Raw genomic sequence first — 12,501 nt, forward strand, 5'->3', positions numbered from 1 at the left:
TTGCTAAAGTATTGTGTTGGTGTTTACTGATGAGTCATATTGTTGGAAGTTAGCAATTATAAATAGGTAGTTGTACTTCTCATATGTTGAGTTACTCAGAAGGATTTTTTTTTATATTATTATACTTAGGAAAAAATCTAAATCCAGTGGATCAGAATGTCAGGCTTTCAGATGCAAAAATGCTTTCAGTTTTTATTTTACTGATAGTAAATATTTGGTATACTTTTTTTTAAAATTTTTTATTTTTTATAAACATATATTTTTATCCCCAGGGGTACAGGTCTGTGAATCTCCAGGTTTACACACTTCACAGCACTCACCAAAGCACATACCCTCCCCAATGTTGTTTGGTATACTTAAGGCACATATAATGTCATCCTGATATGTTTCAGAGATTATATTGAATGGTTTAATTATTTTCAAGGATAGTTTATTTCAAATAGCATATTGAAAACTTGAATATAAAATTCAGTAAATACTTTTTTTTGGATCAATAAAGAAGTTTTGTTCATATCTTAGGTATTATGTCCCCCTTCCCCCCTTCTAAAAAAGATTTTATTTATTTATGACAGCACAAACAGGGGGAGCAACAGGCATAAGGAGAGGGAGGAGCAGGCTCCCTGCTGAGCAGGAAGCCTGATGGGGGCTCAGTCCCAGCCCTGGTATCATGACCTGAGCTGAAGGCAGATACTTACTTGACTGAGACATCCAGGTGACCCTATCCCCTTCTGAATTAGTTCTACATGTAGACCTACCTTTAGTTTTGTTGGGAGTACTGATTTTTTTTTTTAATGGAGACTGTTTACCACTTTTCCGCTTTGCTGTTAAAAAGTCACATTTGAAAGGTAAAGTTACTTTTATTAATCTTTTGCCTTTAGAAATTTAGAGTGTCTTAATTTTTTTTTTAAAGATTTTATTTATTTATTTGACAGACAGAGATCACAAGTAGGCAGAGAGGCAGGCAGAGACAGAGAGAGAGGGAAGCAGGCTCCCTGCTGAGCAGAGAGCCCGATGTGGGGCTCCATCCCAGGACCCTGGGATCATGACCTGAGCCGAAGGCAGAGGTTTTCACTGAGCCACCCAGGCACCCCATTTTTTTTTTTTTAATGTAACTTCTACAGCCAATGTGGGGCTTGGACTCCTGACCCATGAGATCAGGAGTTGTATGCTCTATGGACTGAGCCAGACACGTGCCCTAAAGTATCTTAAGTTTTTAAACCATTACAAAAATACTTAAGTAAGAGAAGACATGGTGTTTTCTTTGAGTTAAAGTAACAACAGGAAAATATCTGGACGAGAAATACATATTTACAATTATAGATGTAAAAAATATTTTAAAAATCTTTGCCATTGTGTTTGAAGGATGATGATCAGAATTCAAGGTACAACACAGATTTTACTTCTGTATACTTGCATAATTCTTTTACTACAAGAGATCTAGGTGAGATGGCATTATCTTTTGTGATCTTTTAAATGTTCTTTACCTCTGTGACTAGTGATTGAAAGCTGGGATTGGACCTTATTTTCTCTTCATATTCAGTCACTGAAGACTGGGTATATCCTTCTATATTGGTGCTGTGATTCTGGCTCTGGTCTTCTTTGGCCTCGATTATTCCAGTAGGTTTACTTATTGATCTGTGACTTATTTTGTCCTGAAACTTTTGCCCATAATTCTGCCTGAATGGTCTTTCTAGAATGAATTTATTGTTTTCTCTTTGTTAAATTTTTTTTTTAAGATTTTATTTATTTATTTGACAGAGATCACAAGTAGCCAGAGAGGTAGGCAGAGAGAGAAGGGGAAGCAGGGTTCCCGCCGAGCAGAGAGCCCGAGGAGGGCCTTGATTCCAGGACCCTTGATTCCAGGAACCTGAGCCGAAGGCAGAGGCTTAACCCACTGAGCCACCCAGGCGCCCTCTCTTTGTTAATCTTTAAATTAACCTCCTCCTTCCCCCTACTTACAAAGTGAAGTACAAACTCTTCATCTAGTGTGTAAGGTCTTTTGTGATCTGGCTCTTGCCTTATTTTTCGGCTTCATCTTGCTCCGTTACTCTGCACCTACCTAGTCTGTCCTGAAATTTTAGTCATATCAATTCGAAATTCCCCAAACACGGGGGAATATATCTTATGTTATGTTTTCATACTGAAGCTCATAGTGATCCCCCTCCCTCCCAGATTCATTCATACGGATTTCGAGCTCAATGTAAGCTTTAGTTGCCCATTAAAATATTTCCCTGTTTACTTTCATGCTGTTTTATACATTGTACAGAATAATATTATGTATGTTTTGCTGTACGTATTTGCTTCTCTCATTCTGTTAAATTTTTGAACAAAATTCAGTAGGAAGGGGCACCTGGGTGGCTCAGTGGGTTAAGCCGCTGCCTTCGGCTCAGGTCATGATCTCAGGGTCCTGGGATCAAGTCCCGCATCGGGCTCTCTGCTCAGCAGGGAGCCTGCTTCCTCCTCTCTCTCTGCCTGCCTTTCCATCTACTTGTGATTTCTCTCTGTCAAATAAATAAATAAAATCTTTAAAAAAATTAAAAAAATTCAGTAGGAAATTAGGAATTTAAAAATAAAAAAAATGCTAAAATTAAGAATTTAGTGAATGAGTTTAACATCAGGTCAACTATAACTGTAGGAATAGTGAATTGAGTTTGGTCAGAAGAAAAAAATTCAGAATGATAGAGAATCCAAAGGATGGAAAAGAACCAGAAAAGAATATAACAGAGAGATGGGCTATTAATGTAACTGTAGTCCCAGAAAGAGAAGAAAGAATATTTGTGGAGTTACTGCTTAAGAAATAGCTAAAATTTTTGAAAATCATCAAGCTGCAGGTTTTGGAAGTCCCACAAACCTCAAACAAAATATATTCAGAAAATCATACTTATGCAAATATTACTATTATTGAAAACTAGAAAAAGAAAAAAGTCTAGAGCAGTGAAAGGAAGAAAGCATGTTTCAAAAGACTAAATATTTGGCAGCTAACTGCTCAGTAAAAAACAATGGCAATCAGAAGACAATAGAATGGGCTCTTCAAAGTGATGGAATAAAATAACTGCTAATCTAGAATTCTTAACAAAGCAAAAATGTCCTTAATAAGAGTTGGAAAAGTAAAATTAAGAAATGTCACACAAAAATAATTGTTTCCCAAAAAACTACACAAGAATGAAGTCATTAAGCAGAAGGCAAATGATAACTAGGTAGAAGCTTGGAGATGTGAGAAGAAATGAACAACAGGATAAATACCGGGATTTAAGGTAATAGTGATTTTGAAACAAAAATTTTTTAAAAAGTCGAGGACTAAAGTACATGAAAGCAATTGCATGTAAGTTGAGAGGGGGATAAATGGGAAAGTGTTTTAAGGCCTTTATGCCTAAGGAAAGGTTAAGCTGTCACTTTATATTAAACTTGAATATTCAGAGTTGTATGTTGTAATATTTAGGGGGTTACCACACTAAAAGATTTGTAAAAGTGTATTACTATATACTAATGGTGTAAAATGGAACAACAGGAAAAAAAAGGTATTCAACCTAAAAGAAAGGACAGAAAAAAGGGAAAAGTGACAGGGAAAACAATTGGCAAGGTGGTACATTTTAAATTCAAATGGATCAGAAATTGCAGTAAGTGTAAATAGGGTAAGATCCTCCAATAAAAGACATTTTCAGATAGTGATACAATGCAGTTATATACAAGAGAGACAAAATGTAAGGATACAGAAAGGTAAAAAGTGAAAGGACGTAGAAAGATACATAAACAGTAAGTGAAAGATACTGAATGTGGCTATATTAATAACATCAGTTTGAGGCAAAAAAAACTAGTAGTAAAGAGAGACAGTTGATAATGAGAAAAGGTCTAATTCACCAGTAACGTTTAGCAATTTTAAATTTTATAGAAGTCAGTAGCTTCTAAATTTATAAGAAAACAAGGAGAAATAGAGAAATGCACAATCATAGACAATTACAGTAAAAAACGTAGTTGGTAGAGTTATAGAAAATACAATAGATCTAACCACTATGTAGAGGCTACTGTACTTGGGGCGCCTGGGTGGCTCAGTGGGTTAAGCCGCTGCCTTCGGCTCGGGTCATGATCTCGGGGTCCTGGGATCGAGTCCCGCGTCGGGCTCTCTGCTCAGCAGGGAGCCTGCTTCCTTCTCTCCCTCCCTCTCTCTCTCTCTCTCTCTCTGCCTGCCTCTCTGCCTCCTTGTGATCTCTCTGTCAAATAAATAAATAAAATCTTTAAAAAAAATAGAGGTTACTGTACTCAATCAATACATAATACATGTTTTTCTCATGTACATGTTGGATATTTCAAAAGTTGGCCACATGCTTAATAGAAAGCAAATCTAAAGTGTCAAAAAATTATTAACCATACAGAGTATATTCTGTGACCATAAATAAATGGTAGGGGAGGGGTTGCCTGGATCCATCAGTAGAGCATGGGATTCACTATCTCAGGGTTGTAAGTTTAAGTTCCATGTTGGGCATAAAGCTTACTTTAAGAAAAAAAAAAAGGAAAATAAGCTAGGAAAAAAAGTTTTTTAAAAAACCCTCATGTTTAGAAACTACAAAACATACTCCAAAGTAACTTTGGGTTAAGGAAGAAATCACAGTGGAAGTTAGAAAAAATTTTATTATGAAAATAGGACATCAAATGTTGCGAGGAATAGATGAAGCTGTGGTAGAGGGGACTTAATATTTTAATTTATTAGAAAAGAATAAGGCTAAAAATGAATTTATCTCAAGTTATAAAAACCAAGACAAAAAAATAAAGAGCTTAATTTATTGGAATAGAAAGCAAACATGATAGGATTAACAAAGAATTGCTTCTTTGAGAAAACAAATCTCCAGTAAGACAAATGAAGAAGAAAGTGTGCAGGCACAAATACTACAAATGAAATGGAGACCTTATGCATTTGTTAAAAATCTTTCAAGAAGGTATTATGAATAACTTCATGCTAATGCATTTGAAGTTTTAGATGAAGTGGGGTGCCTAGGTGGCTCATTTGGTTAATCATCTGTCTTCTGCTCAGGTCATGATCTGGAGATGTGGGATTGAGCCCTGCATGGGACTCCCTGCTCATTGTGGAGCCTGCTTTTCCCTCTCCCTCTGTCTTCTGCTCTCCTTGCTTGTGCTGTCAAATAAACAAAATCTTAAAAAAAAATTTTTTTTTTAGGTGAAGTGGTCAAATACCTGAAGAAATGCAGCTATAAGAAGAAAAAAATCCTGGGGTACCTATCTGGCTCAGTCAGAAGAGCATGTGACTCTTGATCTAGGGTTGTGAGTTTGAGCCTCCAGGTTGGGTGTAGGGATTACTTAAGGGAAAAAAAGGGGGAAGATGAAGGGGAAGAGAATAGAAATCTGAATAGTTCCATATTTGTTAAAGTAGTCGCATCTGTTTGATGAGCAGAAATAATAGTCTTTTTAATAAATGGGGTTGGGACAACTGCATAGCCACATGCCAAAGAATGAACTTGAACCCCTACCTCACACTTTATCCAAAAATTTACTCAAAATGGATCAAATACCTAAGTGTAAGAGCTATAACCATAAAACTCTGGAAGAAAACTGTTGTAAGTAGTCTTTGTGACCCTGGGTGAGGCAGTCATCTAGATATGTCATGTGAAGTACAAGCAACCAAATAAAAAATAGATAAATTGGATTTTATCAAAATTTTAAAAAGTTGTGCTTCAAAAGACAAGAAAGTGAAAAGACAGCCTTCAGAATGGGAGACTGAAAGAATGGAGCAATGGGAGCAAGTCACATATATGTAAGAAACTAGTATCTGGAATATATAAACACGTCTTCAGCTCAACAGTAAAAAGACAATGTAAAAACAGGCAAAATATCTGAGTAGATAAAGATATCTTTCCAAAGGAGATATACAAATTGCCAATAAATACATGAGATGATGCTCAACATCATTAGTCATTAGGGAAATACAAGTGAAACCACAATATGATACTATTTCATACCCACTAGGATGACTGTAATTGAAAAGACAGACAATGGCAGTTGTTGGCAAGGGTGTAGGGAAATTGGAACCCTCGTGTTACTGATGGGACTGTAAAATGGTACAGCCACTTTGGCAAACAGTCTGGCAGTTCCTTAAAAAGTTAAACATAGTTACCATATGACTTGGCAATTCCATTCATATCCAAGAAATTGAAAGCATATGTGTTCACGCACATGTTTGTACAGGAACATAACAATGTTAGTCATAATAACCCCCAAATCGAAACATCCCAAATGTCTATCAACTGATGAATGGATAAACAAAATGTGTGTGTGTGTGTGTGTGTATTATATACATATGTATCACATATGTATGTAAAACATATAATGGAATGTTGTTCATCCATAACAAGGAATAAAGTTCTGATACATTCAACAATGTGGATGAATCTTGAAAAACCTTATTCTGAGTGAAAGAAGCAACGCAAAAGACCACATAGTTTATGGTCCCACTTACATGGAATAATCCGTAATAGTTAAATCCATAGAGACCGAAAGTAACTGGTGGTTAGCAGGGGTAGGAAGGAAGATATTTGGTGAGTAACTGCTAATGGATATAGAGTTTCTTTTTGGGATGATTTAACTGTTCTAGACTTAGTGGCGATTGTATAATTTAATAAATATACCAAGTGCCACACAATTTTACATTTTAAAAGGGTGAATTTTATAGTATGTGAAAATATCTAAAAAAGTAATCAAATCTGTTATTTAAAATCTTCCCACTAATTCCAGGCCTTGATGGCATCCCCACTGAATTCTTCTTAAAATGTACGAAGTCTACATAAATTCTTCTGGAGATTAGACAGTGAGAGAACATTTCCTAACTTTACCAGGCTGACATAACTTTGAACATACATTGGAGATTAAAAGAAAGAATTACAGGGGTGCCTGGGTGGCTCAGTTGGTTAAGCCTCTTTCTTTGGCTCAGGTCATGATCTCAGGGTCCTAGGATCGAGTCCCACATGGGGCTCTCTGCTCAGCAAGGAGCTGCTTCTGCTGTTCCTCTCTCTCTGCCTGGCTCTCTGCCTACTTGTGATCTCTGTCAAATGAATAAATAAAATCTTAAAAAAAAATTAAAAGAATTACAGACCAACCCTTTCATGAATATAATTTCAAAATACAAGTTTAACCTAAATACAACATTAGTAAATTAAATACAAAAATATGAAAATGTGAATACATGACAAAGTGGGGTTTTTGTCAGGAAGGCAGGGATAGTTTAACCAATCAATGTAATTCACATCAAAAGAAAAAAGCTGTATGGTCATACCAATAGGTACAGAAAAAACATTTTGTAAAATTTATTTTTTGTAAAATTATAAAGGATAATTTATTCTAATTAAGAGTGTCTACATAAAACCTGCAGCGGACATCAGACTTGAGATTGGGAATAAGATCAGGATGTCTGCTATTACTCTTTCTATTCGATACTCTTCTGAAGGTCCTAGCCATAGGGAATGGCAAGAAAAAACAAAAAACAAGCATTGTTGAGGAAGAAAAAAACCTCCTTATTTGTAAATGACAAGAGTGTGTATGTAGAAAATTAAAATCTATAAACTATTAGAAGTATTCGGTGTACTTGGCAAGGTTCCTATATATAGAATAATATAGAAAGAGTTGTGCTTAAAAAAGTGGTGCATCTGGGTGGCTTAGTCCTTAAGTGTCTTCCTCCGGCTCAGGTCATGATCACAGGGTCCTGGGATCAAGCCCCAACAGAGTAAGGCTCCCTGCTTAGCAGGGAATCTGGTTCTTCCTCTACCCCTCTCCCTGCTCATGCTTGCTTGCTTTCTCTATCACAAATAAATCTTAAAAATTTTTTTTAGGAAAGTTGTGTTTTTATATACCAACAACAAAAATGAAAAGAGAAACTACTATTTATAGCCTCATTAAAAAAAATCAAGCTTTGGAATAGGTATAGTGAAAGATATTCAAGGCTTATACACGAAAAACTACCAAACACTGAAAAGCACTAACAATCTGAGTAAATTCAGTTATGCACTGAATACTCAATTGGAATACTTAATATTTTAAAGATGTCAGTTCTCCCCAAATTGATGTATAGATTCAAAGCAATATCAAATTCTCAGCAGGAGGTTTTAGTGTATATCAAACTGATTCTAAAATTTATATGGAAATGTAAACTCAAGTTATGTTACCTTCAAATTGTTTAGCAGGCGCTTCAGTTATAATGTACATAATCAGAATAGCACCATCAAAATCAGGAAATACTGTTATTGCCATTTAACTCTCAGACTTCTTTCCAGTTTTTTTTTAAGATTTTTTTTTTTTTTCATTTATTAGAGCAAAGTGAGCAAGAACATGAGCAGGGTGGGAGGCTGGGGAGAGGCAGAGCAAGAGGAAGAAGCAGGCTCCTTGCTCTACCAGGATTGTTGCAGGGCTCAATCCCAGGACTCTGGGATCATGATCCTAGTTTAAGGCAGACACTTAACCGACTGAGTCACCCAGGTGCTCCAGACATCATTCCAGTTTTGCTAGATGTTTCAATAATGGGATTTTTGTTTTTTGAGGTTTTTTTTTTTTTTTTTTTTTTTTTTTTTGTAGCATATAGATCCTTCCCTAGTTAAGCCTCAAATGCAACAAGCCCTGACCAGCATCTTGATTGCAGTCTTATGACTCCAAGCATAGAACACAGCTAATCTGTGCTTTACTCTTCACCCATAGAGATGGTGGGATAATAAATGTGTTTTTTTAAGTCACTAAGTTTAAGTGTTAATTTGTTACAGAATAGAAAATTAATACTTATCTCTTTCCAATTGATTTTAGTGTTGTTTTTAAAGTTTATTTATTTTAGTAATCTCTACACCCAACATGGGGGTCGAATTTAGAACCCCAAGATCAAGAGTCATGCTTTTCCAATTTAGCCAGCCAGGCACCCAGATTTTAATTGGGTCATTACTTCCTGTCTTGGTCCCTCTAGCCCCAAGGTTAAAGCTTCCTGCTTTCTTTGCTCATCTCTGGGTTGCCTCACGATTCCCTCAGGCTTGTCAGCATTTTTAACTCCTTTGTAACAAAGTTTTCCGTATTTGAGTTTTTCTGATGAATTACCTGCCTTGAATTTTGTTTTCTTGATCAGTTTTGACTAATACCTGTGGTTAGAATTGCTATTCTCTTGGGGTGCCTGGGTGGTCAGTCAGTTGAGCACCCAACTCTTGATTTTTGGCTTAGGTCATGATCTCAGAGTTGTGAGATCAAGCCCTGTTTTGGGCTCTGTGCTGGGTGTGGAGCTTGCTTAAGATTTTCTCTCTCTCCCTCTGCCACCCCTAACTATACCCCCACCCCTGTTTGTGCTCTCACTCTCTCTCTCTCAAAAAAAAAAAAAATTGCTATTCTCTTACCACAATTAAAAGTTTAAAAGTGGGGAAGGGAGGGAGGAATAGTATTATCTGCATATCTCTAGTAGTGGTTTGATAATAGGCAATATTCTTTTAAGTTTTACCTCTAGAACACAGCTCTAATATATTTACTGTTCTCCACGTTTGAATCATTCTAATCCTAAACCATCATTATCTCTTGATCAGAGATGCTCAGGTAATGGTCTTCTAACAGATGTTCTCTTCACCTTGTCCTTTGCTAGTCTGTTCTTTCTCAGCCAGTACAATGATGCCAAGTAACGTGGAAGGGTTTGGAGAGAGGTATAGAATTTTAAATATTCTGTGTTGGATATGCTTCATTTAATTCAGTTACTGGTACAGACCTGTCTTTATATAATAGATTAAAATTCTTTTTGACTATGTTGACGAATGGTGCGTTTTAATTATTTAATGAGTATGAACTATAATATCAGTTTATTTCCAAGATCAGTTGTAGCTCAGAGAAGAAATTAAAGTAGAATACAGACTGAACTATATCCTAAAGGGATAACAGAACTAGTAAGAACAACCTGTGATTCTATTCTCTAGTGTTGATTACCTTAAGTCATTTTCAATTAGCTCTTTCTAGGACTTATTTTTTACATCAACATATTTACATATGTTGCTGATATAAATCTTTATAAACTCAGAGATACAAGAAATCTTACACTTACTACTTTCTGTGAAAAGATAATTTTTTAAAAAGTAAATTCAGGCTCCCTCAGATATAAAATTGGACACTTTATAGATTATTTAACTCAAGCAATGAAGGAACCAGGCAGATGGTATAACTGGTTGAGAGGAAAAGTTAGAAAAAAAGCACAGATTTATATGTAGTTAAAGAATGGTGGAATTAAGGTACAAATGGAAGCAACACTGATCTTCCCACAGTGCAGGAGGAGGGGGAATGCATCTGAACTTCTTTCAGGGAGGACAGAATTTGGCAGGTCTGTAGACAAGAATTATTTTGCATTGCTATCAATGTTATCTACAACTTATAGATTGATAACATTGTTATCAAGTTATCTACAACTTATAGGCTTGTAAAATAGCTTCTACAAAATGATCATTATCATAACAAGGAGGGGTGTTCTCCAAACAAGTCAATTTTCTATTGTTGCACACATTTCTCCTATATCTTTAATTTGAGTTTAAGCCCCTGTCCTTGAGCTGGTAGAAGACTCAAACACAGATAATAGTTGGATTTCCATTCCTTTAATTCATGTGGCATTTCCAGATGGCTTTAGAAAGAGCTGAATGCTTGGTGAGACCCTCCTAGGCCCTTATACTGTTTACTGCTGATATATTTATGGTAAATCCAAATGATTCCTTTTGTGCTCTGTGAGTTACATCCGGGTTTGCCAAGGATAGAAGCTCCAGCAATAGCTTAGGACATATCACTGGTGCAGGAAGATGAAGGAGAATGTAGTGGTTTTTGTTTTCACCAGAATTTTTAAAGTCTTGCTTTTTTTCAGCTTCCCCACAGATTGGCCATTATGCTGTTTGATCCTGTACTCTGGTTTCTTTAGGTGTTTGAGCCCACTGTCAAGTCCAACTTTCCTAGGTGGTCCAAGCAGTCATTGTTCTTGAGTCCTATCACCTCTTAGGGCAGGAAGGGGCACATTGTCTCATTATCTGGGGTTCCGTAGCCCACCACCTGCTTTCCAGTCTCCGGGGATTCTCCTCCTCCCCTTTCCAATTTCTCGTTGCTCTCCTCAACTTCCCTCTAACCGAATTCTCTGAATGATTCCAGGCACACACTTAACAAAAACTAGGAAGGGAAGCTGAAGCAAGGGAAAGCTTTCCTGGTTACTCAGGGGATCAAAAAGAGGAAAAATGCAGAAAACAAAATAAAATTATTATTTCATTTTAAAAATTCTTTAACAAGAGTATCTTTCTACCATATATCCTCATTTATTCACTCAAACATTTAGCATTTATTGAACATTTCCTGTATTAGCTGCTGGAATTATAATGAATGCTTCATCTAGGGATCTTATAGTCTGGGAGATAGTCAAAGGAGTAATCAAAGTGACAATGCAATATTTTAAAATAGACATACAGTAAGATCATTGTAAGGAAATTTAGCTGTTTAAGAGTTAAAAGTATAATTACAAACGTGACAAAGTCCGTTTATATCACAGAATCTCTCCTATCTGGGTAGGTTATAAATAAGTTCAAACCTAATTCCTAAGACCAGTTTGTCATTTTTTTAAAAAAGATTTTATTTATTTATTTGACAGACAGAGATCACAAGTAGGCAGAGAGGCAGGCAGAGAGAGAGGGGGAAGCAGGCTCCCTGCTGAGTAGAGAGCCGATGTGGGCCTCGATCCCAGGACCCTGAGATCATGACCTGAGCCAAAGGCAGAGGCTTAACCCACTGAGCCACCCAGGTGCCCCCAATTTGTCATTTTTTAAAGAGACAACCCAAGTTCTAGTTTTGTATTAATATAATTTTGGACAAAACTCCCACTTGTTGCAGGTATGAATCTTACTCTACAAACGTGAGTGTGTGAGATGTCACATTTTTGTGTGTTGTTGAAATCAAATTAAATTTTGACTGTGAACCTAGCAAAGTCAACTACATGAGTGTGTGACTACCGAGCAGGGCTCCCTCCACACTTGGTTCAGTGCTCTGCTGTTGCGGTCTTGAAATTCGTGATAATTTTATCTTTGGACTTGTGCTTTGTAACTGAATCCAACAGGACTGCAGAGTGTGTGCTGGAACAGAGGGGATAGGCACAATACACGTATCTGATGCTGTTCCTTGCTGCCCTGTTGGCACATAGCATTTGTGTGCATTGAGGTGCCCGTGAATTCCATTGGACACACAATGCATGAGTCAGCAAGTCTCAAAGGAGTACAAAGAGTGTTTGGTCTCGCTGAGTCAGAGGTGAGGTGGGGTGGCTGACAGTTCTAGAGCCCATGCTTTCTTTTTGAACCAGTACTTCCTTGGCAGAAAGAAGACATAGTAAACACAAATAACCTAGGAATGCTATCATCCTTTCTTACTTGTGTCACTTCCCTAAAATAGGGAAGTGACAATTCCCTAAAACCACTTACCCTGAGAAAGATGGTACAGAAGGAGAGGGAAAGATAGGGCAACCGTAATTTTTTTTTC

This window comes from Mustela putorius, unplaced genomic scaffold (genome assembly GCF_011764305.1).
Source record: "Mustela putorius furo isolate JIRA1106 unplaced genomic scaffold, ASM1176430v1.1 tig00000876_pilon_pilon_pilon, whole genome shotgun sequence".
In the NCBI taxonomy this organism is placed as follows: Eukaryota; Metazoa; Chordata; class Mammalia; order Carnivora; family Mustelidae; genus Mustela; species Mustela putorius.